This window comes from Tenrec ecaudatus, chromosome X, assembly GCF_050624435.1.
Source record: "Tenrec ecaudatus isolate mTenEca1 chromosome X, mTenEca1.hap1, whole genome shotgun sequence".
NCBI classification, from domain to species: Eukaryota; Metazoa; Chordata; class Mammalia; order Afrosoricida; family Tenrecidae; genus Tenrec; species Tenrec ecaudatus.
The window spans coordinates 45,572,895-45,599,311 of record NC_134548.1 but is presented as its reverse complement, the minus strand read 5'-3'; the positions used below and the strand labels follow the sequence as shown (position 1 = coordinate 45,599,311).

Sequence of the window (26,417 nt, the reverse complement as noted above, 5' to 3'; positions counted from 1 at the left end):
CTTTATTGGAAGGATTCAAGTCATCGCTTTTGCAGCAACAGTGTGTCAGCTCAAAAAAAACCTTTCTTCTCTACTCACAACTACATGTACACAATATGATTGCAGGTGCCCTCATGCAACTCCATTTTCTCTTAAGTCTTTGTTGGGCAAAGAAGCAAGTTGGAGCGGTAGAGGCAAGGAATACTACTATTCACCTACCCACCTGCCACACACAATTATTCTTGACACCTGGTACACAAAAGAGGTAGTCTAATAAAAGGAATAATAACACACACACACACACACACACACCTGTCATAATCCTGATACCTGGAATTGACATAGCTTTCTTTCTAAATAGAAGATTTTTATCTAAGAAAACTAGATGGTAAAGTAGCTGCCCCCCACCACCACCTGCCTGCCCAAACCCCCAAATAGGAGCAAGTAATGCCTTCTTGTGACCACTACACAATGACCATTGCAATACCTATAGTATTGGTATATGTGGACAAAAAGAAAGGTGCCTAAGGAAGCAACAGGACATCTGACTGACTGGAGAACATGAACCAACAGTGAGCCAAACTGAAAAGAGGAGCTAAGAGTGTAGAGGGTTTCACAGTCTGCTAGCTGGTAAATGCCAAGGGTCTGCAGTCAAATTTGAGAGGCCGGAAGCAACCTGAACCACATGAGCTCTCAGAACTGAGCCAACACATGAGCCAACATGTCCTGTAAGGGTAAACATCCACACTGACATGAAGTACTGAAGAATCTAGATTGAACAGGACAGGGACAAAGGGAGACAAAAGAAAGACCAAGTCTAGATAAATGTAGGGGAGGAGAGCAGAGGTGAGAGATCCTAATGATTATTTTTAGCTTCACAAAATAACAAAAGGGAGAGTTCTAGCCATAAAGTTAGAAAAATCCCAATCTTCTTCTAAAAAGTGAGGAAAGTGAAATTCACTTGTAAATAAACAACATACCATATATACTCGAGTATAAGCCAACCCAAATATCAGCCGAGGCACCTAATTTTACCACAAAAACGGCATTAAAAATGTTCTTGAAAACTCGGCTTATACACGAGCATATATAATGATAAGACAAAAGCCACATGATCACCTTCAATACATACAGAGAAAGCATTTGCAATAAAAACTCTCAGCCAATTTAGAATAGAAGGGAATTGCCTCAACTTGATTTTTTTTAAAATCTATGAAAGGCCTGAAATTAACATCATCCTTAATAGTGAAAGACCAGATGTTTTCTCCCTAAGATTGGGAACAAGGCAAAAATAACCACTCTTGACACTTGTATTCAGCGTTAAATTGGCACTAACCAGTGTCATAAGTTAAGGGGAAAAAAGACATCCTGATCAGTAAGGTCAAATTAAAACTGTCTTTATTTTGCATATGGAAAATATGTAGAAAACCCTAAAGAATTCACACACACACACACACCAAAAAAACTATTAAAATTAAAACATAAACTCAGCAAGCTTACAGGATACAAGATCATATCACACAAGAGCAACAAACGGTCCAAAAATGAAATTAAGAAAACAAGTCCATTCACAATGGCATTACAAAAATAATAAAATAAAATATTCAGAAATAAAAATTTTAAAACAGTTTTATTGGCACTTCATCCACATATCAGACAGTTCAATAGTTCAATAATATCAAGGAGAGTTGTAAAATCATTACCACAATCCATTTTAGAACATTTTCTTCCTCCGTGTACTGATTTTTATTAGTGTAATTATTTTTTCAGGAATAAATTTAACAAAAGAAATACAAGACCTGTATATTGAAAATTACAAAACATTGCCAAGGTAAATTAAAACAGACCTAAATAAATGGAGAGACATCCCATGGTCACGGATTAGAAGACTCATTGTTGAGATTGCAATTCTCGTCAAAGCGAGAATTCAACACAATTCTTATCAAAATCCCACAGACTTGAAATAAACAGTCTGATTAATGGGAGATAATGCTTCCTGCATATTTCATAGATCTGCAGAGTTCATGTCTTCTAAGCAAAGAACATATTGTAACAGCAAAAGCCTTAAAAACGAATGATTTTGATACAGATCTACCCAAAGAACAGTTGCTTACTTTCCAGGGTAATTTAACTTAGTGAACTTTGCCTCCCCTCCACAGAGACGATTTTATACCGTAAATATAAAGGCTTACTAGAACTTTCTCTCCCTAAAATGTAATGTCTTTATTGGTGTTCTTGATTTCACCTCTACAGGGGGGTCCTAATATCCTTTGCACTGGCTGCACAGAAACTCACAGACAAACTGCATGAGTAGACACATTTATTAAGGAAGTTCACTAATGGCAACGCCAGTGAGAAATGCTCAGGGTCGTTGTTTATCAGGACATGTTATAAAGTTTCAGGTCTGCTAATAAGTGCCCAAAGGGGCCTAACACTCTGCTGTAAGCCTCAACCTGAAGACATTCAACTCAAGCTCTGTGGCTCAGCAAGCCCAGCATCCTGAAATAAGTGCCCAGAGGCACCCCACTCCGCAAGCCAGCCTCCTGCACAAAAGCACTCAGCTTGACTTGCTCAGTGGATTCGGCAGTCCATTCTGCTGCTGCTCCTCTGACTGTGTAGCTGTCTTCTGGATACAGGAGGCTCACTGCGCAGAGATCTGGGGTCCAGAGGACATGCTCCAGTCCTGTCTCTTGGTGAATGCGATTCCTCCTGCTGCTTCTCAGAGGACTCATTTTATATAGAGCATGATGCCACTCCAGCAAATCCTGGCCCCAGTTACTCACAGGTGAATCCTATCAGTATCTCCCCAACCTTCTTTCCAGACCCAGGCAGGGAAAGGGCATTTTCAGGGAATTAGAGACTGGCTAACAGCCACATTAAATAATGCAATGGTCCTACAGGTAGGATAGGTAGCTATGCCAACGGTCCATACATAAACTCTTAATTTGGGGGTTCCTCTCATGTGGTACATCTCAATGCATGTGCTGGCAAACATTTGTCCCTCATGTGTTGTTGTTGCTATTGTTTTAATTATAAAGAGAACATTTATTAAGTTTTAAACGGGACAAGGACAAGACAACCATGGAGACATATTACCTGAATGAGGGAGATCATTAGCATGAGATCATAATGGTGTCTAAGGGTTTGCTAGGATACCGAGCTTTACCAAGGACATAGGAGATCAAAGACTGTCACATAAACTGGTTGGCATCCCATCAACATAACATAGTTATGGTGGGACTTAAGCTTATAGTCAGAGTGGGATTGGACCATGATTGGGCTGCATGCATTATGTAAGACAGAAGAATTGACAGTCCTGGTCCAGGGGCTTCCCAAGGCATGACTCAATACAGTGATCTCTATCAAGAACACACTCAGTACAGTGATCTCTATCAAGAACACACCCAGGTAAGGCCCTGAGGGAGTTTTCCCCTCTCAGGGCAGGTCAAAGGAGTGGAAAGACTCCATTTGGCAATGCACTCTGTCTAAGGACAAGAGCATCTACATCCCTAGTCTACGGGCAGAGTGAATGCAACAGAGGCTTACAGCATATGGGGACTGCAAAAGGTTTGGGCTTTCATGTCATCCATGGCCATCTGCAAACCCAGGGCTCAGAATTTAAGCTCTGATACAATTCCCTCCACGAATCATGGATTTTATTATTTTGTTCCCTATTTGTATTGGTTTTGGGGGAATTAAGTTTGGAACTGAAACGACAGTCCTAAAATACACAATCCGTGTCATGTCACTGAGAAGCCGCAGTGGTAGAGTTGGTTACTCATTGAGCTGCTAACTGCAGGGCCAGCAGTTTGAACTCACAGGCTGCTCTATGGGAGAAAGATGAGGCTTTGGGTCCTGTAAAGATCAATTGTCTCAGAAACCCTAGGGAGGTCTACTCTGACCTATAAGGCTGCTGTGAATCGAATTGAACTTGATAGCAGTGGGTTTGGGTGATATTGTATCCCTGTCCTTGGTGTCTTCTACCAATAAGGCTGTGGCAGACTAATTTGTTAGCTTGCAAGTAGAATAGAATCTTAGATCCATTACAGTTTCTGGCTTAACACTGATTCTGAAATCAAAGGCAAAAGACCCAGAACACACAAAACAAGTTTTTAAAAGAGCAAAATAGGAGAACTTTCGCTTCCCACTGGTAAGCATTCTGCTATTAACCCATAGGTTGTGGTTTGAGGGCATCAGCTCCTCTGTGGGAAAAAGATGTAGCATCTGCTTTTGTAGCAACTGCCTTGGAAACCTTTGGGATTCTACACTGCCCTGTAGGGTCACTATGAGTCAGGATCTATGCAACAGCAATGGGACAGTAATCAAGACAATGCAGTACTGGCATAAGGTTATAAAGTACAATCAATAGCTCAGACTTGGGAACCCAGAAATAAACGCTTATATTATTTATAGTCCATTGATTTTTGACAAGGCATTTCAAAGGGGAAAGGATAGTTTTTGTTTTGTTTTTAAACAAATGGTATCCACAAAATAGGGTACCCACACGCACAAAGACGAACTTTGTTCTTCCTTAGTGTTTTTTTAAGCAATTAGCAAAGTTCTATTTGCTCATTTTTTGCATTTACTGTATTCTTCAATACCATCCTTGGCTTGAGATTCTTTGCCATAGTCCTTAACAACCACACAACTGCAACCAACCACTTTCCGGGGTTTTCCTTCTCTATCAGTTTTGCAGAGGCCCACCCACTCTCCTAGTTTCTTGTTGTCATCAACCTTAATGAGGCTGATTTGGGGTTCGGCACCCAGGGCCTCCACTAACTTCACCTACATCGGCTCATCACAGTTGGATGCAAGTACACAAAGATGAGCTTGGCACTTGTCTAAGGCTTTGGCAGCTTCGCGGACTCCACGTGCTAGGCCATCGTGGAGGAGGGCGGTCTTCAGCACCTCTTTTAATGCAGTGTTAATGTCCATTACACCTCCAAAAGCAATGCCTTCCTGGGCCTTGGCGGTAGGTTACGGGTGGGACCGAATCTTGAACACACCGGAGCCTCCGCCTCCGCACAGCTCGGCGGGGACAGGGAAAGAGACTCTTCCTTAGTGTTTTTGATTCATCTCTTAGGTGTCTAACGATCTAAACGATCTTATGTTCTCTCAGTTAAGTGGTGGGCTGCTAACCATCAGGTCAAACCCACCCGCAGCTCTATGGGAGAAAAATGAGGCTGGCTGCTCCCGTAAAGCGGGGCAACCTCAGAAACCCGATGGGCCAGTCCTACCCTGCCTTACAAGGCTGCTATGGAGCAGAACTGAGTTTGGGTTTATCTGTGGCTTGAGGGAGTCTAATCCTTCCGTTTGATGTCATCTGCCTGTGTCTTCTTCCCTTGGGTTGTTTTCCTTGTGGGTTTTTCTCCTGGTGGGGTTTCGTAGTTTTTTAGTGTTAGTTCAACAGTCAAACTGCACTCACAACCATCAAGTCCATTCCGACTCATAGCGACCCTCTAGGGTCAGGGTAGAACTGCCCTTCTCTCACAGAGCAGCTGGTGCTTTCGAACGACTGACCCTGCAGTTCGAAGCCCAACACATACCACTATGCCACCAGGGCTGAGTCAGTTCACCAGTACTGGGAGCTTTATTTTCTCTGTGACTCTAGCAGCCTGGGCACTTTGAATTTCCTTTTGTCAGCGTCTGGTCAGGATACAGAGATCACACGAGTCATCTGAAAATGATTCAAAGAACTATCCAGTAGTTAAAGGCAATTAGTAAAAAGGCAAAGGACATCTCGATCTCGCTAGCTCTCATCTATCTATCTGTGCATCTTTACATTCCTATATGCACACACCGAGAGAAACAGCACGGCAGGGAGCAGGGGTTACCTCTAGCCTTGGGGGAGAAAAAGCCTTGGTGGAGAGCTGGTTGCAGCCTTCGGAAGGTCCTCAGAGGGCAGAGGCAGAGCTTGTTGAAAGCTGCCAGGCTAAGGCTTCCAATGAGGGCGCAGCTCGGCCCGGCTCGGCTGGGCACGCAGTGCTGGCAAGCGCAGTAGGGAGCTGCCTGTTTGAGGGGGGAGGGGGGGAAGGGGCGGCAGCAAAACTCACAATGTGAGCCACTGCTGGCAAGACCGCTCACCGCGCGCTGGGACCTGATAAGAGATGCTGACGGGTGGGGTGCCACTCGGCTCCTGCGCACCACTGGAGATGCACCATGGATGGAGGAATAGAAAGCACGCCCCAACGACAAAGAAACCTCTAACTTCGATTAGGCTCTACAGTGTTCCTCGAGCGCCCTCCCCTGACGAAGCCTAATATCGCACAAGCTGGCAATGGAGAAATGTTTACAAAGCCCTGTATCACAAAGCAGGGCAAAGCACAGACTAGGAGCTGAGAGGCCATAAATTATCATTGGAACAGTAACAGGTTTTCAAGCGCATATCACTGGGCGCGGACACATTTTTACATTGGCTTTGTAGCGTGGGCTTCCTAAGCCATGTGGGTAATATAAATTTGGACTATAAATAGAGAAAAGCCCTATGCCTGGGATTTCTATTGTTCAAGAAGATTATCGCCCGCCCCTTTGCGTCACCAAACCTTCCCATATAGCATTTTCTGCTTGCCAATCAGGCCCCGCTCCTATGTGGCAGATAATCAGGTGGCCATAGCAAGGTCACTTATCACCAAAAGAATATTTTAAGATATATATTGAAGTACATTGCTGTCACAGGATAAAAATCTATGAACCTACAAGGAAGATCAATCAATACAACTATTATTCAAATTTACACACCAACCACTAGAACCAGTGATGAAGAAATTGAAGATTTCTACCAGTTTCTTTAAAGACAAAGTTTTATTGGCACTTAATCCACACATCGTGCAATTCAATAGTTCAGTCATATCAAGAAGAGTTGCACAATCATTACCACAATCAATTTTACAACATTTTCTTCTTCCTAATACTCATTGTTATTAGCAACCCATTTCCCCCCAACTTCCCCTGGCATACCCCCAAGAAACCAGTAATCCAGTTAGTGTCTCTATAGATTTTTTTAAAAACAAATTTAAAATGAGTCCAAAGGTATATAAAATGATAAGGTGTTAGATTTGAATCTAATGACATCTTCAATAATCCATGTCCAGTGTACTTTGTATAATAGCAAGGCTATCACAACCTTAGTCTATGGTCCAAGGAGAGTCACTGGAAGCATAATCCACGTGTATTTCCCCTTCCCTTAAAAACAAGCAAACAGGGCAGCGCCAGCAATCCAGCGTCGAGAAGGCTCTCGGTGCCCCTCGGTCCGAAGGCGTCCTGCAAGCGCCCTGCCCACAGCCACGATGCCCAAGAGGAAGGTCAGCTCGGCCGAAGGGGCGGTGAAGGAGGAGCCCAAGAGGAGATCAGCGAGATTGTCAGCGAAACCTGCGCCGGCAAAAGTGGAGACGAAGCCCAAAAAGGCACCAGGAAAGGATAAATCTTCGGACAGAAAAGTGCAAGCAAAAGGGAAGAGAGGAGCAAAGGGAAGACAGGCTGAAGTGGCTAACCAAGAAGCTGAAGAAAATTCACCTGCTGAAAACGGAGAAACGAAAAACGAGGAGAGTACAGCCTCTGATGAAGCAGGAGAAAAAGAAGCCCAGTCTGATTAATGTTTGTCATGTCTCATCAGTGGGCCCTGTTGCCTCCCTTCTTGTACAATCCAGAGGAATATTTTTATCAACTATTTTGTAAATGCAAGTTTTTTAGTAGCTCTAGAAACATTTTTAAGAAGGAAATCCCAATTCATCCCATTTTTTTTAGTGTAAATGCTTTTTTTAAGATGTGAAATCATTTACTGGTTGCTTATTTTTTAGTACAACCAGAAAATAGTGGGATGTTAAATTGTGGGAAGATTTGACTGTCTTGGGTGTCAACATAACATTCCATGGGAAGGGGGGAAGTTTTTGTATCCCTAATACAAAACATTCTTAATGGCAATTTGGAGTCACTGTCATGCATTTGTATGACTTGAACATTTAAAACTTTGTTTCCACATTTGTTCTCTTAATAGAACTGTGTCTGAAACCATTCTGCCATCATGGCTCTGGTCAGAAGTGTGCATTCTGTAACAGCTTTGGTCGTGGTAGTCCAGTGTTCCTGATCACTTTGTTACGTGCTGTGAAGGATTGAACATTTGAGTGTGTAGTGTGTGACATTGAATTGTGAATTAGTGGGATTTAAGATCTAAGTTTACCAGCATTTGAAGATAATGGTACTTGAGCTATCTCTTTTTTAAAATTTGCCTCTAAATTTAAAGCTGGAAAGTCACTGGAATTTAGAAACAAATTTTGTCTACATGCCATTTTAGGATTTTGGTACATGCGTTAAGGATTGTGTACAAATTGTTCATACTGTCTCTGTACTGGTCTTAAAACAACCAATAAAATGCCAGTTACAAAAGAAAAAAAAAACAAGCAAACAAACAAAACAACTCTTAAATGGGTCAAAAGGGATCTTCCAACTTGTTCAGTCAGAAATTGATCTAACCTACAATCAAGGTGCATTGATAAAGTGAAAGTTGAAAACACAGAGGAAGGATAATCTGGCCTTGGTGATAGACATGAACCTGGCAATGACATGATAAAATTCTGCAAGACCAATGACTTCGTTGTTGCAAATACCTCTTTTCAGCTACATAAACTATACTATACACAAGGACCCCAATAGACAGAATGCACAGGAATCAAGCTGACAGGAAGCGATGGTGATGAAAATGCTCACTCTCATCCGCCAAAGTAACGCCAGGAGTCAATTGCTCATTTGAAAGTTCAGGTTGAAGCTGAAGAAAATGAAAAAGAGTCATGAGAACCAAATTGCAACCTTGAGTATATCACACTTGAATTTAGAAGTGATCGCAAGAACAACTTTGACACATTGAACACTCATGACCAGAAAGACCTGACAAGTTAAGAACATCATACATGAAGAAAGCAAAAGATCATTAAAAAGACAGGAAAGAAAGAAAAGGTAGGGAAGAAAGAAAACAGTCGGAAGCAACTCTGAGACTTACTTTAGTTATTCTGTGTTCAAGGGCCAATGGTAGAAATGATGAAGTAAGAGAGCCAAACAGAAAATTTTAAAAGAGAGCTGGAGAAGACAAAGTAAAGCATTGTAATGAAAAGTGCCTTTTCTCTCGCTTCCAAGATGACAAAGAAAAGGCGTAACAACAGCCGGGCCAAGAAGGGCCGCGGCCATGTGCAGCCCATCCGCTGCACGAACTGCGCCCGCTGCGCGCCCAAAGACAAGGCCATGAAGAAGTTCGTCATAAGAAACATAGTAGAGGCCGCGGCCGTCAGAGACATCTCCGAAGCGAGTGTCTTCGACGCATCCGTGCTTCCCAAGCTGTACGTGAAGCTGCATTCCTGTGTGAGTTGCGCCATCCACAGCAAGGTGGTCCGGAACCGGTCACGCGAAGCCCGGAAGGACCGAACCCGCCACCTCGATTTAGACCTGCAGGTGCTGCCCCACGACCTCCTCCAAAGCCTATGTAAAGATTAGAAGCTGAAGAAAAACCTGAAAGGAAATAAAGTGGAAACTGTTCGTGGAAAAAAGAAAGAAAAGAAAAGTGCAAAGACTTGGAGTTAGAAAAACAAAAAGGAAGAGCAGGCTCAGCATATCTCAAGATAAAAGGACTGAAGAAAAAAATCCAGGCAAAATGTAGCAATGTCAAATCAAAAGTAAACTCACTGCTATCAAGTTCATTCCAATTCCTAGAAACACTACAGGACAGGATAGAAAACTGCTTTTGTGAGTTTCCAAGACTGTTCCTCTTTTTTTTTTTTTTAACCCTTCCTCTTTATGGAAGTAGAAACGTCATCTTTCTCCCTCAGAGATGCTGGTGGTTTCAAACTGGTAACCTTGCGCTTAGCAGCTCCGTGTGTAAACCACTATGCCACCAGGATTCCCATTGAATGATGTAAGAAGCATCAAAAACCAATGGAAGGAATACAAAGTCACTGCACACGCGCACGCACACACACACAATGTTTGACATTTAACCATTTCAAGAGGTAACATATGATCACAAACTGATGGTATTGAAAGAAGAAGTCTAAGCTGGCCTGAAGGTATTACAGAAAAACAAGGCTCCGGGAACTGACAGAAAACCAATTGAAATGTTCAAAAATTCTGATGCAGCACCAGAATCACTCGCTAGTCTATGCCAAGAAATTTGGAAGATAGCTTACCTGGCCAACTAACTGAAAGAGATCCATATTTGTGCCCATTCTAAAGAAAGGTGACCCAACAGAAAATGGAAACCATCAAACAATATCATATGCTGAATTAAATAGATAATTAAAAACCAGTTGCACCAACACATTGATACGGAACTTCCAGAAATTCAGGCCAGATTGAAAACAGGATGTGGTATGCAGGGTATCATTGCTAACGTCACATAGATCTCGGCTGAAAGCAGAGAATACCAGCAAGATGTTTACTTGTGTTTCATTGACGATGCAAAGGCATTCAAATGTGTGGATCATGAAAAACTACATACCCCACTCTTGGTACCATAATGTGTTAGTCCGGGTAGACTAGAGAAACAAATGCACAGTAAATCATATGTGTATAAGAGATAGTTTTATATAAAGGGTAATTGTACATTAAGAAAGTATCCCAATCCAGTCCAGTCCAAGCCCATAAGTCCGATAGTAGCCCATATGTCTGATATCAACCTATAAAGTCCTCTTCAGACTCACAAAACACATGCAATGATGCTGAATGCAGTACGATCATGGGCCAGTGGGTAGAAATTCTTTGGATCCAGTGGTGTTGTAAGCATCTCAGCGCTGGTAGGGGTCTCCACATGGCTTCTCCAGTTCCCAGGTCATGGGGTCTATCAGCATAGTGCCATGGGCTTTGTCAGGTCTTGTCAGTAGAGCATCATCTCAGGGAGTGCACAGAGAGAGAAGTGTGTCTCCCGCATCCAAGGAGGAAATACAGGAATTCCAAGAATTCTCAGAAGAAAGCCATGCCCACACAGAGGCCTCATTGGCTATATCTTGATTGACAGGCCGGACTCCACCCCTTCACTCATAATCCTCTCAAATTGATACCAGATTATGTAACTGCCACAGTGGATGACAATTGAAAAGAATGGAAATATTAGCACACTGAATTGTGGTCATTCTGAACTTGCGCACAAACCAAGAGATGATTGTCTGAACCAATCAGGGGATGCTACATAACTTAAAATCAGAAAAGGTGTGTTTTAGGGTTGTATCCTTTCACCATACTTATTCAATCTGCATGTTATTGTTCTTGTTAGCATCAAGTTGATTCTGACTCATACAACAGAGCAAAACACCAGCTAGTCCTGTGCCAGCCCCACAATTGTTCACATGTTTGAGCCCATTGATGCATGCCGAACAAATAATCTGAGAAGCTAGACAAGATTAAGGAGAACGTGGCATCAGAATTTGAGGAAGACCGGTTAATAACCTACAATATGCAGATGAGACAACCTTGCTTGCTGAAAGCCAAGAAGACTTGAAGCCGCTACTGATGAAGATCAAGGACTGCAGCCTTCAGTATGGATTAAACTCAATGTAAGAAAAACAAAAATCCTCATAACAGGATCAATAGGCTACCTCAGGATAAATGGAGAAAAGATTGACGTTGTCAAGGATTTCATTTTACCTGGATCCACAATCAATTCTCCTGGAAGCAGAGTCAAAAAATCAAATGCCATGTGGCTTGCATTGAGTAGATCTGCTTAAGACCTCTTTTCCAGTATTAGAGGGCAAAGACATAACTCTGTGGACTAAGGGACATGTGATATTTCTGATCAACCCATGTGCATATGAAAGCTGGACAATGAATAAGGAAGACTAAAAAAGAGCTGATGCATTTGAATTATGGTGCTGACAAAGACTACTGAAAATACCATGGACTGCCAGGAAAACAAACAGATCTGTCTTGAAGAAGTACAGCCAGAGTGCTCCTGAGAAGCCTGAATGGTAAAACTTTGTCTCGTGTACTTTGGACATATTATCAGGTCAGACCAGGCCCTGGAAAAGGACATCATGCTTGGTAATGTAGAGGGTCGGCAAAAAGTGGAAGACCTCCAATGAGATGGATTGACACAGTGGCTGCAACAGTAGACTCAAACATAACAATTGTGTGGATGGTACAATAGGCAGCACTTTGTTCTGTTGTATGTAGCGTAACTAAGAGTCAAAGCCAACTTGACGGCACCTAACAACAAAACCACAACAATGTCATGCTAACTTATTCATATTTAGCTTTACCCGATTCATAATAAAAAGTCTTTTAAATACGTATATATTCTAGTAATAAAAGTTATGCTATAGATACATTCATATCTCAAATAACTGAACCTTATCTACAACCCTTCATTGCTAACAATGCAAATGAACTACAGGGAACAAAATCCATAGACAAAGTATCTCAAAGAAACACAGGTTGAAACCCAAAAGCAACATGAAAAAGAACTGGGAAGCTAAATGAAATATATGGTCATTGAAATTTCTTAAAAATATAAAAAATTTAAAGAAAAAATTTAAAAAGAAAGAGAAAAGCTAAAAAGAATAATGAATACAACTTGGAATTACTGTATTTGAAATATTTACTGACTCAGCTGTTGGAAACTACTAACAGCTTCTTAGAAAGACAACGCTTTCTACTCCCCATAGGGTTACGGTCTCAGAAACCCACAGGGGCAGTTCTACCCTGTCCTATAGGGTCACCATGACGGCAGTGAGTAAGGAGTGAGTATTGAAGAGGTATCAAACAATCAGAATATATACCTAGCTATAAGACAGGAAGAGTATGCCCTATCACTTGCCTAACTGATAAGGGTTGAATAACCAGAATGTACAACAATACAAGATGAACAATCTGAAGTAAAAATAGGCAAAGGATTTGAATAGACATTTCTCAAAGATATGCAAGTGGTCAATAAGCACATGAAAAGATGCTCAACATCATGAGTCACCAAGGAATTGTAACTCAAAACCACAATGAGATACCACTTCACAAATAGTAAGATGGCTGTTCTCAGAAAACTGGGAGGGGGTGGGGGAGTGTTGGTGCAGACGTGGAGCAATTGGAGTGCTTGTCTATTGGTAATGGGAATTTTAAATGGTATAACCGCTGTAGAAAACAGCTTGGCAGCTCCTTAAAAAGTCAAACATAGAATTACCCAGTGATCCACCATTTCACTTCTACATATACACCCAAGACTTGACCGAAAGTGATTCACATAATTGGTTGTATACATTGTCGATTGCTGCATTATCCACAGTAGGCAAAAGGTGGAAGAAACCAAAGTGTCCATCAACAGATTAATGGATTATCATCCATAAAGAGACATGTAATAATGGGTGAAATATATTTCCATTTCTTTGGTTTGCCTGAAAGGTAAATTCTCAAGAATTAAGAAAATAGATATAATAGAGTATTATGCACTCATAAAGAGAAATGAAATAATAGATGAACCTTAAGGACATTCTGTTAATTGACATAGATCAGGCATTTTAAAAAGAAATATATATTTTTAATAAATATATATTTTAAAGGAAATCTTTTATGATCCTGTCTACACAAATTATCTAGAATAGGCAAATGTATATGGACTAAAGTTTTATTATTTTTTACTAAAGCTAGAGGGAAGAGGATATGAGGAGTTATTATTTAAGGAGTACTGAGATTCTATTTGAAATGATGAAAAACTTTAGGAAATAGCGGTGATGGTTACACACCATAAATATAATTAAGATCACTGAATTATACACTTAAATAATTACCATGGTAAATCCTATATACTTTTAGCAAATAAAAAATGTTTAATCAACTCTATATATGACAGGGAATTTGGATCATTATTCTTACTTTACTGGTGAGAAAATTGTGGCACTGAGTAGGTAGAAACTTGTTCGGAAAAATCAAGAATTATAAAGGCAACATAGGTAAATGCTATTATACACACTGTGTTACTCTGGGTAAACTAGAGAAACAAATCCATTAACACACCTATGTGTATAAGAAATATATATATATACACACACACAAGAGCAATTGAACATTGAGAAAACATCCTAGCCCAGTCCAGATCAGGTCCATAAGTCTGATATTAGCCCATATGTCCGATACCAATCTATAAAGTCCTCTTCAGACTCACGAAACACATGCAAATGCAGGACGATCACAAGCAAGTGGGTAGAAAGTCCTTGGGTCCGGTGGCGTTGTAAGCATCTCAGTGCTGGCAGGGGTCTCTCTGTGGCTTCTCTGGCTTCTGAGGTCTGATTGCGTCCATATGTGGCTTGTCTTCTGCAATGTCTCCCAGGGAGTCTCAGAGAGAGTGGTGCCTTCTGCCTCCAAGGAGGAAGTACCAGATTTCCCAGAGTTCTCAGGAGAAGGCCATGACCACACAGAAGTCTCTTTGGCTATCCCAAGATTGACAGCCTAGACTCCACCCCTATACTCTTAATCCTTAAATTGACACCAGATTAGGTGACTACCACACACACAATCCTACAATAGTGGGGATCTACAAGTAGATGCTTAGGTAGACATGCAGCCTGAATAGATGTGGGAGGGAACATAGGAGTATACCACAAATATATATAGATTTGACAAAGAATATTTGCTGAAAATATATCCATTAATCTGATGGCGTATACAGGAGACAAAGTTATAAATACTTCTTAGACATAACCAAACTCTTTGAGGGCATGACATAGTTCACAAAAACAATGTTCTATATTCTTTGAGTGATTACTCTCTGGGGTCTTAAAAGCTTGTGAGCAGCCATCTAAGGTGCAAATATTGGTCTCTCCTCATCCAGAAGAATGATGAAATTGAAAGCCACATCAATGTCCATAACCCTGAGACCAAAAGAACTGGATGGTACCTGGCTACCGCTACCAATGCTCTGGAAAAGGATCATGCTTGAAGGTCCTGGAGAATGCAGGAGAAAACTGTGAAACAGAAATCAAAATCATAAAAGAGACCAGGCTTACTGGTCAGATAGAGACAGGTGGGAACCCCAAGACTATGGCCCTTAGCTACCCTTCAAGTCTGGAACGGAACATCCCTATGGTAGAATAATCAATCATTTCCCCAACATCAAAGTCCAGAGGGTTAGGAAAGGAGGCGGAGTGGAAATAGGAAGCATAGCGAGAACACAGGATAAGCTGTGTCACATTGAAGGGATTGCAGTGGATGAGTTGAAACCAAATGTGCATGAATTTTTCAATGTAAAATTAATGACCTGCAAAAAAAAAATAAAAAAATAAAAAATTAATGACCTGCTCAGTAAATGTTTACTTAGTCACAATAAAAAGTTTTTTTTGTTTTTTTTTGTATTTTATTTTATTTTATTAAAAAACATTTTATTAGGGGCTCATACAATCCATACATATACATACATCAATTGTATAAAGCACATCTGTACAGTCCCTGCCCTAATCATTTTTTTCTCCTCTTTTCTTTTTTTACATTTTATTAGGGACCCATACAACTCTTATCACCATCCATACATATACATACATCAATTGTGTAAAGCACATCCATACATTCCCTGCCCCAATCATTCTCAAGGCATTTGCTCTCCGCTTAAGCCCCTTGCATCAGGTCCTCTTTTTTTTTTTTCCTCCCTCCCCTTTCCCCCCTCCCTCATGTGCCCTTGGTAATTTATACCTCGTTATTTTGTCATATCTTGCCCTATCCGGAGTCTCCCTTCCCCCCTTCTCTGCTGTCCCTCTCCCAGGGAAGAGGTCACATGTGGATCCTTGTAATCAGTTCCCCCCTTCCAACCCACTCACCCTCCACTCTCCCAGCATCGTCCCTCACACCCTTGGTCCTGAAGGTATCATCCACCCTGGATGCCCTGTACCTCCAGCCCTCATATGTACCAGTGTACAGCCTCTGTCCTATCCAGGCCTGCAAGGTAGAATTCGGATCATGGTAGTTGGGGGGAGGAAGCATCTTTTTTTGTTTTTTTAATCAAGACTTAAATACAGTCTAATTTTTAATCTTTTGCCTTATCCTAGTTTGCTGCATATCACAGTCTTCAGCTTCATTTATTTATTTAGTAACTGTTAAGTAACTGTTAAGCACTTCAGAGTTCCAAGACAGTGAGTGAATAGAAGAGGGGAAGGAGGCTAAACAAAAAATGCCAAACGCCCCCCCCCAAAAAAAATGCCAAACCCACACCATTGATGGAGTCAATTGCAACTCATATCGTTGAAATAAGACCTAGGAGATCTGTGCCATTTGGTCTCCAACGCTGTAAATATTTATAGTAGCAGACAGCTTCATCTTTCTCCCTTGGAGTGCAGCTGGTGGATTTGGAACTCTGACCTTTATGTAGGCCGGTGTTTAACCCCTATGCTAGGCCAGGTTGACTAGAGAAAAAAATCCAGAGACATACATTTGTAAGAGAGAACTCTATATCAAGAGGCAATTATATATCAAGCGAACATCCCAGCCCAGTCTAGAACAAGTCCATAAGTCTGATATTAGTCCATAAGTCTGATGCTAGTCCATAAATCCCTCTTCAAACTCACGCAGCCATATGCAATGATGCAGAATGCAGGTCAAGTGGTGCAGAGCTCTGTGGATCCAATGGCGGTGTCTTCGAAGTTCTCTGAATGACTACAGCAGGAAGGTGAAGGCAGAGAAAGCTCCCAGGATCCTCCTCATGAGAAGGCCACGCCCAACAGGGGCTACCATCAGGCTGTGACCTGTTGGACAGACTAAACTCCACCCCTTCACTTCTATATCTTCAGGTTGACAGGGCATCATGTAACTACCACACCCACTTTACCAGGAGGACTCCTTTTGAGGAGAAGGCACATAGCATATGATCTTGAACGTACTGTGGCTGCCCAAAGAACAAACAAATCTGTCTTGGAAGAAGTACGGTTGAGTGCTCCTTAGAGGCAAGGATGGTGAGACCTCCTCTTAGATATTTTGGATGTGTTGCCAAGAGAGACCAGTCCCTGGAGAAGGCCATCATACTTTGTAAAGTAGAGAGGCAACAAAACAGAAGAAGGCCTTTAATGGGATGGATTGACACAGTTGGCTGCAACAAGGGGCTCAAGCATAGGAACCACTGTGAGGTTGGTGCAGGACCAGGCAGTGTTTTGTTCTGTTGTGCATAGGGTCTCTATGTGTTGGAACCAAGTCAATGGCACCTAACAACATCAAGCAAGTTAACGGGTCACCACACTTCTCCACTGAGTGATGACCAGATGACACCCCACGCTGCCTTACTCCATCCATAGCAGCGGTTCTCAACCTGTGGGTCGAGAGATGATCTTAGGAACTGAGACACTGCTCCTCTATCGTCTCTAGGTGGGTTCATCCACATGCAGATGCTACACCATGCTTCAAGACAAAATTTCTTTTATTTGTCATGAGAAATAAATATTTCACAATATAGAATTACATATTTTGTTTTGTTTTTTAATCGTTTTATTAAGGGCTCATACAACTCTTTTTTAAATCATTTTATTAGGGGCTCATACAACTCCATCACAATCCACACATACATCAACTATGTAAAGCACATCTGCACATTCACTGCCCTACATATTGTTTTTGTGATGAATCACTATGCTTGAATTATGTTCAATTTGTAACAATGAAAATACATCCTGCATATCAGATATTTACATAACAGTGGCAAAATTACAGTGATGAAGTAGCAATGACAATAATGTTACGGTTGGGTGTCACCACCACATGAGGAACCGTATGAAAGGGTTGCGGCAGTAGGAAAGGTGAGAACCACTGCTCTAGAGGCTGGGATGCCTGCTGTTCCTTCTCATGGGCTTGGCCACAGCACCTCTGCTGCTGCCACCACTGCACCCGGGTATTGCTCTGCTGGTGGCTCTTCGTTCTTGCTGGTTGATGATGATTCTCTGTTCCTGTTTCTGAGATTGCTCACTCTTATACCCAGTGGAATGACAAAACTAACGTCTACACCTTATTGTCATTCCCTGGGTGGCAGTTACGAAGACTATAGATAGAAGAGGCATATTAAACCATTTCACTTCACCACAGCAGCCACCTTAGGGGCTGTCATTGGCCTCTCCGGTCTGGAAGAAAGAATGACGATGAAAATCAAAAGACACAGGGAAACAATGAGTCCAATGGACTCGTGCACCCTGGAAACATCAGTCTCCACAACCCGGAGACCAGAAGAACTAGATGGTGCCCAATTATGGTGAGGTTTCCGGGGTGGTTTACCTCGGGAGGTTCTTGAGTCTCAACGCTGAAAGAATTCATGCGGCAGAAGCAGTTGTGTAAATCCAAGTAATTGTTGAGGGAAAGAGAAGTTTCAGGAATTACAGCCTCAAGAGTGCACACCATATCTGGAAAGCGTGCAAGGCCGCGCAACTGCATAAGAGTACATGACTGAAGATAGCCACTTCAGGGGAGCTCCAAACCATGTGAAAATAATTCCAAAGAGGTACAAGAATCTCCGTATAGCCTCCTCCCTGGGGGATGGACAGCAGAGAAGAGGGCGAGGGGAGACGTCGGACAGTGTAACATATGAAAAAATAATAATTTATGAATGATGAAGGGTTCATGAGGTGGGGGGAGTGGGAAGGGAGGGGGGAAATGAGCAGCAGATATTAAGGGTTCAAGTAGAAGGCAAATGTTTTGAGAATGATGATGGCAACAAATGTGCATATGTGTTTGACACAATGGATGTATGTATGTATGGTGATAAGAATTGTACGAGCCTCAATAAAAAAAAAAATTTTTTTAATTCCAAACAGGGGCGGAATCAAAAGCCGGAAACCCCTCGGGCCCTGCCTTTTCCCCCTCAGGCCTTCCTGGAAGGGGCATGGTTGAGGGTACTGGTTGACCTTATTGGCTGAGTTCGGGTGCACCCGAGGGATGTCACATCGCTGGGCCTAGGTGTTTTCCCCGAGGTGTCTGATGGGTGCCTCCCTTCCCTGCAACCCCTTTCTGGTGGCCCTGCCAGCTGATTTCTGCTAGAGCAGGCATTTGGGGGAGACAACACCCCTTTTTGCCTAGTTGCCTGTCATTACTACTTTCCAATTGCTCTGAAAAGGTTTACATGAGGTGGTCCTGGATAGAGTGGGAGGAAAACATGGAACAGAACACAAAACCATAAAAGATCAGGCTTACTGGTCAGCAAGAGACAGGTGAGACCCCCACCCCACCCAGACTATGGCTCTTAGTCACCCTCAGGTCTGGAATTGAACTCACCCTGTGTTCGAATAATCGACCATTTATGATCAAAAAAAGCAATGTGTTGTTTTATAATTAGAATTCTCTATCTCTAGGTTGTAATTAGAATTCTCTATCTCTAGGTTGTAATAGCCATTGCAATAGCCACACGGAACTAACAGTCAAAATTCTTTTTTTTTAAATCATTTTATTGGGGGCTCATACAACTCTTATCACTATCTATATCTACATCTACATCTATATCTATACATCAATTGTGTCAAGCACACTTGTGCATTCATTGCCCTCATCATTCTCAAACTTAAACCCTTGGTATCTACTGCTCCTTTTTCTCCTCCCTACCCCTCCCCCCTCCCTAATGAACCCTTGATAATTTATAAATTATTATTTTGTCATGTCTTACACTATCTGACATCTCCCTTCACCCACTTTTCTGTTGTCCGCCCCCCCGCCCCCAGGGGCTGGACAAACAGAAGCTAATTTCAGATAAATAAGGTAAGCTGGCTCCAGGAGCGGGCCCTCACATCCTGGTGTCACGGGTCTCGGGCACCTTCTGGGCTCTTTCCACCTCACCACCTTTGGGAGACAGCGCATAGCTGGAAAGGGAGCCAGGCTGAACTGCTCCGGCAACACCTTGGAGGCAGATGGCTCCCTGAACCGACTCATAGGGATCCTCATAATGTATTGCCGCAGCCCCATCCTTTTGTGTCCGTCTTTTCGCCTGCTCTCACTGGTGTAAGGAATTTTACGTCTGCCTCTCTGTGCCTGCCTTCCAGGGGGCTTGCCTGCCTTCCCCAGGCTGGGTTTCTGGGAGGGGGCTGGGACGCTGTTGCCTGCAGGCTGGGAGGATCGCGATTCCCAAAGCCTTTTCGTGTCTCAGTGGGCTGCTCTGTGCTCCGGCCAGCTGGATGGCTGGGTGCGCCCTCGTAAACTCCGTTGGTTTCGCCAGGCCTCTGGCTCTGGTTTCTGGCCCCATGCTGGCTTTCGGCTAGGCCGCAAGCTGTGGCTGCCATTTTCCAGACCACGTGACTCTGTTTCCTGGCAGGATGTTGCCACCGGGTGTCTGCCATTTTGACTGTGGTGCAACGGAGCACGTGACCCTGGCCAAGATGGTGCCCACGGCTCCAAACATGTGGAGGGGCGGTGCCTAGGTCGCTGGTTGCTTAGAGCCGGAGGTTAGCCCTGCCTAGTCCCTTTTCCTTCCATTTCCTTTGGCCTTCTCCTGGTTTTTCAAGTGAGCTGCTTTTGTGTTCTCCCAGTGTGGGTTCGTTCCTTGCTGCTGGCTGGTTCTCCATTGCCCAAGCCTAGGCCAAAGGCATTCGGAAGCCGGCCCAGTAACTGTTAACTTTCGCCTTTCACTGACGCTGCCTCCGGCACTTTTGGGGACAGCTCTTAATACAGCTCCTCTGCCACGATGCTCCAACCAGAAATTCCAGTTTCCCTAAAGGATCCCTAAGCTACCGGATAGACGGATAGACGTCCCTTCACTTCAGAGACTTGAGGGTCTGCTCCTGCCGGCAGGCGTCTGTCTTTGAAGGCCTTGGGGCGACACCAAGCAGTGGCCCTCCTAGCTTGTGGTCTAGAAAATGGTGGGACCTAAAATGGGCTGCAGCGGCTGGTCTTTGACCCCTTCCCTCGGCCGCGGGGCAACCTGCCTGAGGCCTCAGATTCACGGCCCCCCAGAGCTGAAGCTGCAGTTATTGACCTTGAGGCATCAAGCTCTCAATAGCTGGTAAGTACCATGTAGAAAGCACAAAACAAGGCTAAAGTCATCAAAGGATTACAACTCCTTATTAATAAGTTCCTCCAACATGGAGTTTTGGTCCCGTTAACTCTCCCTGTAATGCCCCCCATATAACCAGTTAAAAAGAAAGATGGGTCTTATCGGCTGCATAATAAATGATAAATGGATAATAAATGAAACAGTGATCCCACTGCACCCAGTAGTGCCAAACTCTTGTACCCCATTAGAGGGGGAATTGTGAATGCTTTTACCCCCATTCCTGTGTTTACAGTGAACAAACACTCATGCCTGATAATCCTAAGATTTTTATTTATTTCCTGTGACTAACCTAACTTCAAGGGCTCTGCCACCTCACAATCCTAGCCTTGTCTCACTTAAACTGTTCACCTCTTTGTCCGTTTGTTTATGTTTCCAGAAGTTCTCAGGTTACCAAGGCCTCTGAACCAAGTGTGCCAGTTCCAGGACCACCATCTCCTGGACCACCTCAACCTTATCCATCCTAGCCCTGAATGGACAACCCCTCCCAGTGGAGTAGAAGGGTATGGACTCAAAATCCCACTTTGCCTCTTTTGTCAGCAGGAAGTAGCTAGAGATGTCGTCGCCCAGTACCCCAAAGATTTGGGTCCATATCTCTTCAGGGGGAAATGTTAGGTAGTTTAGCTTAGGGACTGGGGTGTCCATTATGCATACTCAGAGGTCTGAGCTACTGGCCCATGAAGGAGTGGTATACTGCACATACTCAGAGGCTCAGGTTTCTGGCCAGGAAGGGGAGGTACACCTGGGTGAGTGCTGGACCTGGATTGGCCCACCTAGGCCAGGTAAATTTAATTCAGCCAATGGGGTCGATCAGGGTTGTCCACCACGCCTCCCCACGGAATAATTGAAAAGGCAGGAGCCCTGAGCCCCACCTCATGACTTTCTGCAGGTGCCTGTGTAAATCTGAAACTTCTTCTGACTCTCATAAACCTCACTTGGATCACAAACCAGGCTTCGGTGTGAATTCTTTCTCTCACTGAGCCAAGGACCGAGGTACATCTCTCCCCTGAGCGATCTAACAGGATCATCTGTCCTGGATTCCACTGTCAAAATTCTTGATGAAAGGGCGTATTAAGGGAGTTAACAAGTTGTAATGCCGGTGAGAATCGCTCAGGATTGGGTTATCGGGACTTGTTAAAAAGCTCTTTCAGGTGGGCTAATAAATGCCCAAAGGGGCCTAGCACTCCACTGTCAGCCTGATCCTGAAGACATTCAGCTGAAGTTCCTGGGTCAGCAAGTCCAACTTCCTGAATTAAGTGCCCTGAGGTACCCTACGCCAGTAAGCCTCAGCCTGAAGGCACTCAGCTCCACCTCAGAGGGTCAGCAAGTCCAACTTCCTCAAATAAGTGCCCTGGGGCTCCCCACTCTTCAAGCCAGCCGGCAAAGTACTCTGCTTTATTTGCTCAGCGGTTGGGTACATCACTCTGTTCCATGGTCTGCCTCCTGGATCTGCTGCTGCTTCTCTGGTGTTATAGCTGTCTTTTGGATCCACAGGGTTCACTGCTCAGGGATCTCGGATCCCGAGGACATTCATGCTCCACTCCTGGCTCTTGCTGGTCATGAGATCACTCCTGCTGCTTCTACGAGGGCTTATTTTATATGCAGCAAGACAAAATTCCAGGGAATCCTATTCACAGCAAGACAAAATTCCAGGGAATCCTATTCGCACGCAGCATCTATTATCAGCATCTCCCTCCACCTTCTTACCAGACCCATGCAGGAAAAAGTCCTTTAGCGGAAGTTAGAGACTTTGGCTAGAAGAGCCACATTATTCCCTGCCCTTCAGGCAGCATTTACCCAAGGACAGAGGGTTATGAAAAAAGGAGGAATAGAAATGGGAAACACTGGGAAGAGGCAGGATAATGATGGTACATCGAAGAGATTGACTGGATGAGTGGCAACAAAGCCTGTATAAACTTTTAAAATGTAAAACTGATGGGGAGGAGATGAGCCAGTCAGGGTGCAGTGTAGCAACAATAAAAAATACAACTTTCCTCTAGTTCCTAAGTGCTTCCTCCCCATGCACTATCATGATCCCAATTCTACCTTACAAATCTGGCTAGACCAGAGGATGTACATTGGTACAGATTAGGAACTGGAAACGCAGGGAATCCAGGGCGGACGATCCCTTCAGGACCAGTGCTGAGAGAGTGGCCATACCGGGAGGATGGAGGGAAGGTTGGGTTGAAAAGGGGAACCAATTATAACCTCCTCTCTAGGGGACGGACAACAGAAAAGTGGGTGAAGGGAAACATTAGACAGTGTAAGACATGACAAAATAATTTATAAATTATCAAGGGTTCATGAGTGAGGGGGGAGTGGGGAGGAAGGGGCAAAATGAGCTGGTGCCAAGGGCTTAAGTGGAGAGCAAATGTTTTGAGAATGATGAGGGCACTGAATGTACTAATGTGCTTGACACAATTGATGTATATATGGATAGTGATAAGAGTTGTAAGAACCCCCAATAAAGTGATTTAAATTAAAAAAAAAACCTGATGACCTGCTCTGTCAAGCTCCACCTAAATTACAATAAAAGTTATATATCCAATTAGATAGGAACCTTAGGGGAGAGTGAGTTTATGTTAAGGAAGGGGCAACTCAGCAAAGGAGCGGAAGAATAGATCTACAACTCCCAAGAACAGGACTGATGTCTCTGAATTGCGCATATAGAAACCACAGAACTGGTGTGGGTTCTGCTGAGTCTATTCTTTTTTCCTTTTTTTTATTAAAAGATCATTCTACTGGGGACTCTTTTTATTTCTTTCTTTATTTCTGGCCAAGGCCCTACTGGGGGCTCTTATAACCGTACATACATCCATTGTTTCAAACATATTTGTACATATGCTGCCATCATTCTTTTCTAGACGTTTATTTCCTTTTTAAAAATCTTATTAAAAGATCATTTTATTGGGGGCTCTTACTACTCTTATAACAACCCATACATACCTCAATTGTATCAAGCATATTTGTACATATGCTGCCATCAATCTTTTCTAGACATTTACTTTCTGTTGAGCCCTTGGTATCAGCTCCTCTTTTTTCCCTGTGTATGTTCTTGACAGCAATACAATATCAAAACAGATGTGAAATATTGTATCTCTACTTCCCATCTGAGGCTAGGCTCTCTCTGCACCTGGGATAGAAATTGTAACTGTTCTGTGTCAGGGTGACTTCACTCCTCCAAGCAGGAGGGGGTGGTTTTAGTCTTTAAGGTACAATTTCTTTTCTTAAAAGATATAATTTCAAGCAATAACATTCCGGAGTCTATGATTTCATAGAACAAATTTTGCAATGGGTAAGGAAGCAGAAATGGCTCAAAGAAAGTGGTTGTCATGACACTTTACAGCTGAAGCTTGTCCTTGGGCGAAATATTGCCCTGTAACTGAGCCACACGCTTAACCTGTGTATTTTTCCAGTGTGATGAACGGTTGGGCAGATTTTTACTTTCTCACTCTAACTGTCACGTTCTCTGTTCCTTCTTTTGATCAGCTCACTCACTGCCATTACGTCAGTGTCGACTCATAGTGTCCTAGTAGGACAGGGCCGAACTGCTCCTGCCCGTTGCTGAGACTGGAACTGTTAATGGGAATAGAAAGGCCAGTCTTTCTCCCGCAGAGTGGCTGGCGGTTTCATTTTACTGAAGTTGCAGTAACCAGGGCACCACCAGGGCTCCCTTTAGTTTTGACCAAAGGCGAATGAGAGTCAGCCCTCAGAATATTATTTTGTGAAATCCAGATCTGCACCACTATCTGAGTTCCAGTTATTTAGAAGGCTATTCGGACAATCAGACAAAAGTCTCATTTACATTTTTTTCTATTGTAAAATAAACTGCTGGATCAAGTTACAGGACAATGAATGTGTTGTGAGTCATAGCATTTAAGATAACCACCTTTGAACAGACAGTTCACCAAGTGGAGTTTTTTTTTTTTAGCCCCTCCTCCCCATCAAGTGGAGTTTTTATGTTCAGAGTTTATTGCTTACTTTGTCTAAAACAGAGACAACAGATCTCATCCCCAATCTAAATCATACAAAGAACCAGATAGGAGAGACAAGTGGTAGGTACTAGCTAAATTAGCTAATGAAATTATTTGCTATTGTTGCCTATAAAGTCATTTAGTGGTGAGTTCAATTACCTAGTAAACCAACTGGTTTGTCTCAAGAAATCTGTACCAAAGGAAGGTACATAGAAAATTAGTATAAAATCAACTCTCAGAGAAAAAAAATCCTCAGTACCAATGAATGAATTCCAATTCACAGTGACACTGGTGGATAGTGAGTTATGAGTTGGACTGCTAACCAGAAGATCAGCAGTTTAAAACCATCTCAGGGGAAAGATGAGGTGTTCTACTCCCATAGTGTTACAGTCTTGGAAACCCACAGGGGCAGTTTTACCCTGTCCTATCGGGTCACTATGAGTCAGAATAAAACTAACAGTTGTTTAATATTTCAGCCAAACCACAAGCAAGTTATTTCCCATGGTGGACTTATACCAGTGAGTCATCAGGGTTCAACAAGTGAGATTAAGAATGGGGATCTGCACGAGGTGCTGAAGGGATCAGTTGTCAGGCATCAAGGAACAAAAAATCATATTGTGTGCTCACCTCCATGATACGATCCTGGAAGACAAATAGGTACATAAGCAAATGTGGTGAAGAAAGCTGATGGTGCCCGGCTATCAAAAGATATAGCATCTGGGGTCTTAAAGGCTTGAAGGTAAACAAGTGGCCATCTAGCTCAAAAGCAACAAAGCCCACATGGAAGAATCACACCAGCCTGTGCGATCACGGGGTGTAAAAAGGATCAGGGATCAGGCATCATCAGAACAAAAAATCTTATCATAGTGAATGAGGCGGGGAGTGTAGAGTGGAGAACCAAAGCCCATTTGTAGGCTACTGGACATCCCCTTACAGAAGGATCTTGGGGAGGAGATGAGCCAGTCAGGATGTAGCAACGATGAAGCATACAACTTTCTTCTAGCTCCTAAATGCTTCCTCCTCCCCCACTATCATGATCCCAATTCTAACTTACAAATCTGGCTTGACCAGAGGATGTACACTGGTACAGATAGGAACTGGAAACACAGGGAATCCAAGCTGGATAATCCCTTCAGAACCAATGGTGTGAGTGGCGATACTGGGAGGGTAGAGGGAGGATGGGCTGGAAAGGGGGAACCGATTTCAAGAATCTACATGTGACCTCCTCCCTGGGGAATGGACAACAGAAAAGTGGGTGAAGAGAGACTTTGGACAGGGTAAGAGATGACAAAAGAATAATTTATAAATTATCAAGGGTTCATGAGGGAGGAGGGAGCAGGGAGGGAAGGGCAAAAATGAGAAACTGATGCCAGGGGCTTAGGTGGAGAGCAAATATTTTGAGAATGATGAGGGCAATGAATGTACAAATGTGCTTTACACAATTGATAAGACTTGTACGAGCTCCTAATAAAATGATTGGGGAAAAAAAGAATGGGGATCTGTGCTGA

At 43.1% G+C, this 26,417-nt stretch overlaps 1 long non-coding RNA gene and 2 pseudogenes across 2 annotated transcripts in view; all 3 read left to right on the top strand.

The window, feature by feature from the left end:
* Positions 1 to 22,540, top strand: part of LOC142433914 (uncharacterized) — a 144,437-nt gene extending 121,897 nt beyond the window's left edge. For both annotated transcript variants that reach the window (XR_012781094.1, XR_012781093.1), the window contains exon 4: positions 21,315 to 22,540. This is a non-coding gene — a long non-coding RNA (uncharacterized LOC142433914). The remainder of the gene's footprint in view (positions 1 to 21,314) is intronic.
* Positions 7,209 to 7,704, top strand: LOC142433929 (non-histone chromosomal protein HMG-14 pseudogene; annotated as a pseudogene).
* LOC142434582 (small ribosomal subunit protein eS26 pseudogene) lies at positions 9,091 to 9,489 on the top strand (annotated as a pseudogene).
* Positions 22,541 to 26,417: the final 3,877 nt, after the last annotated feature.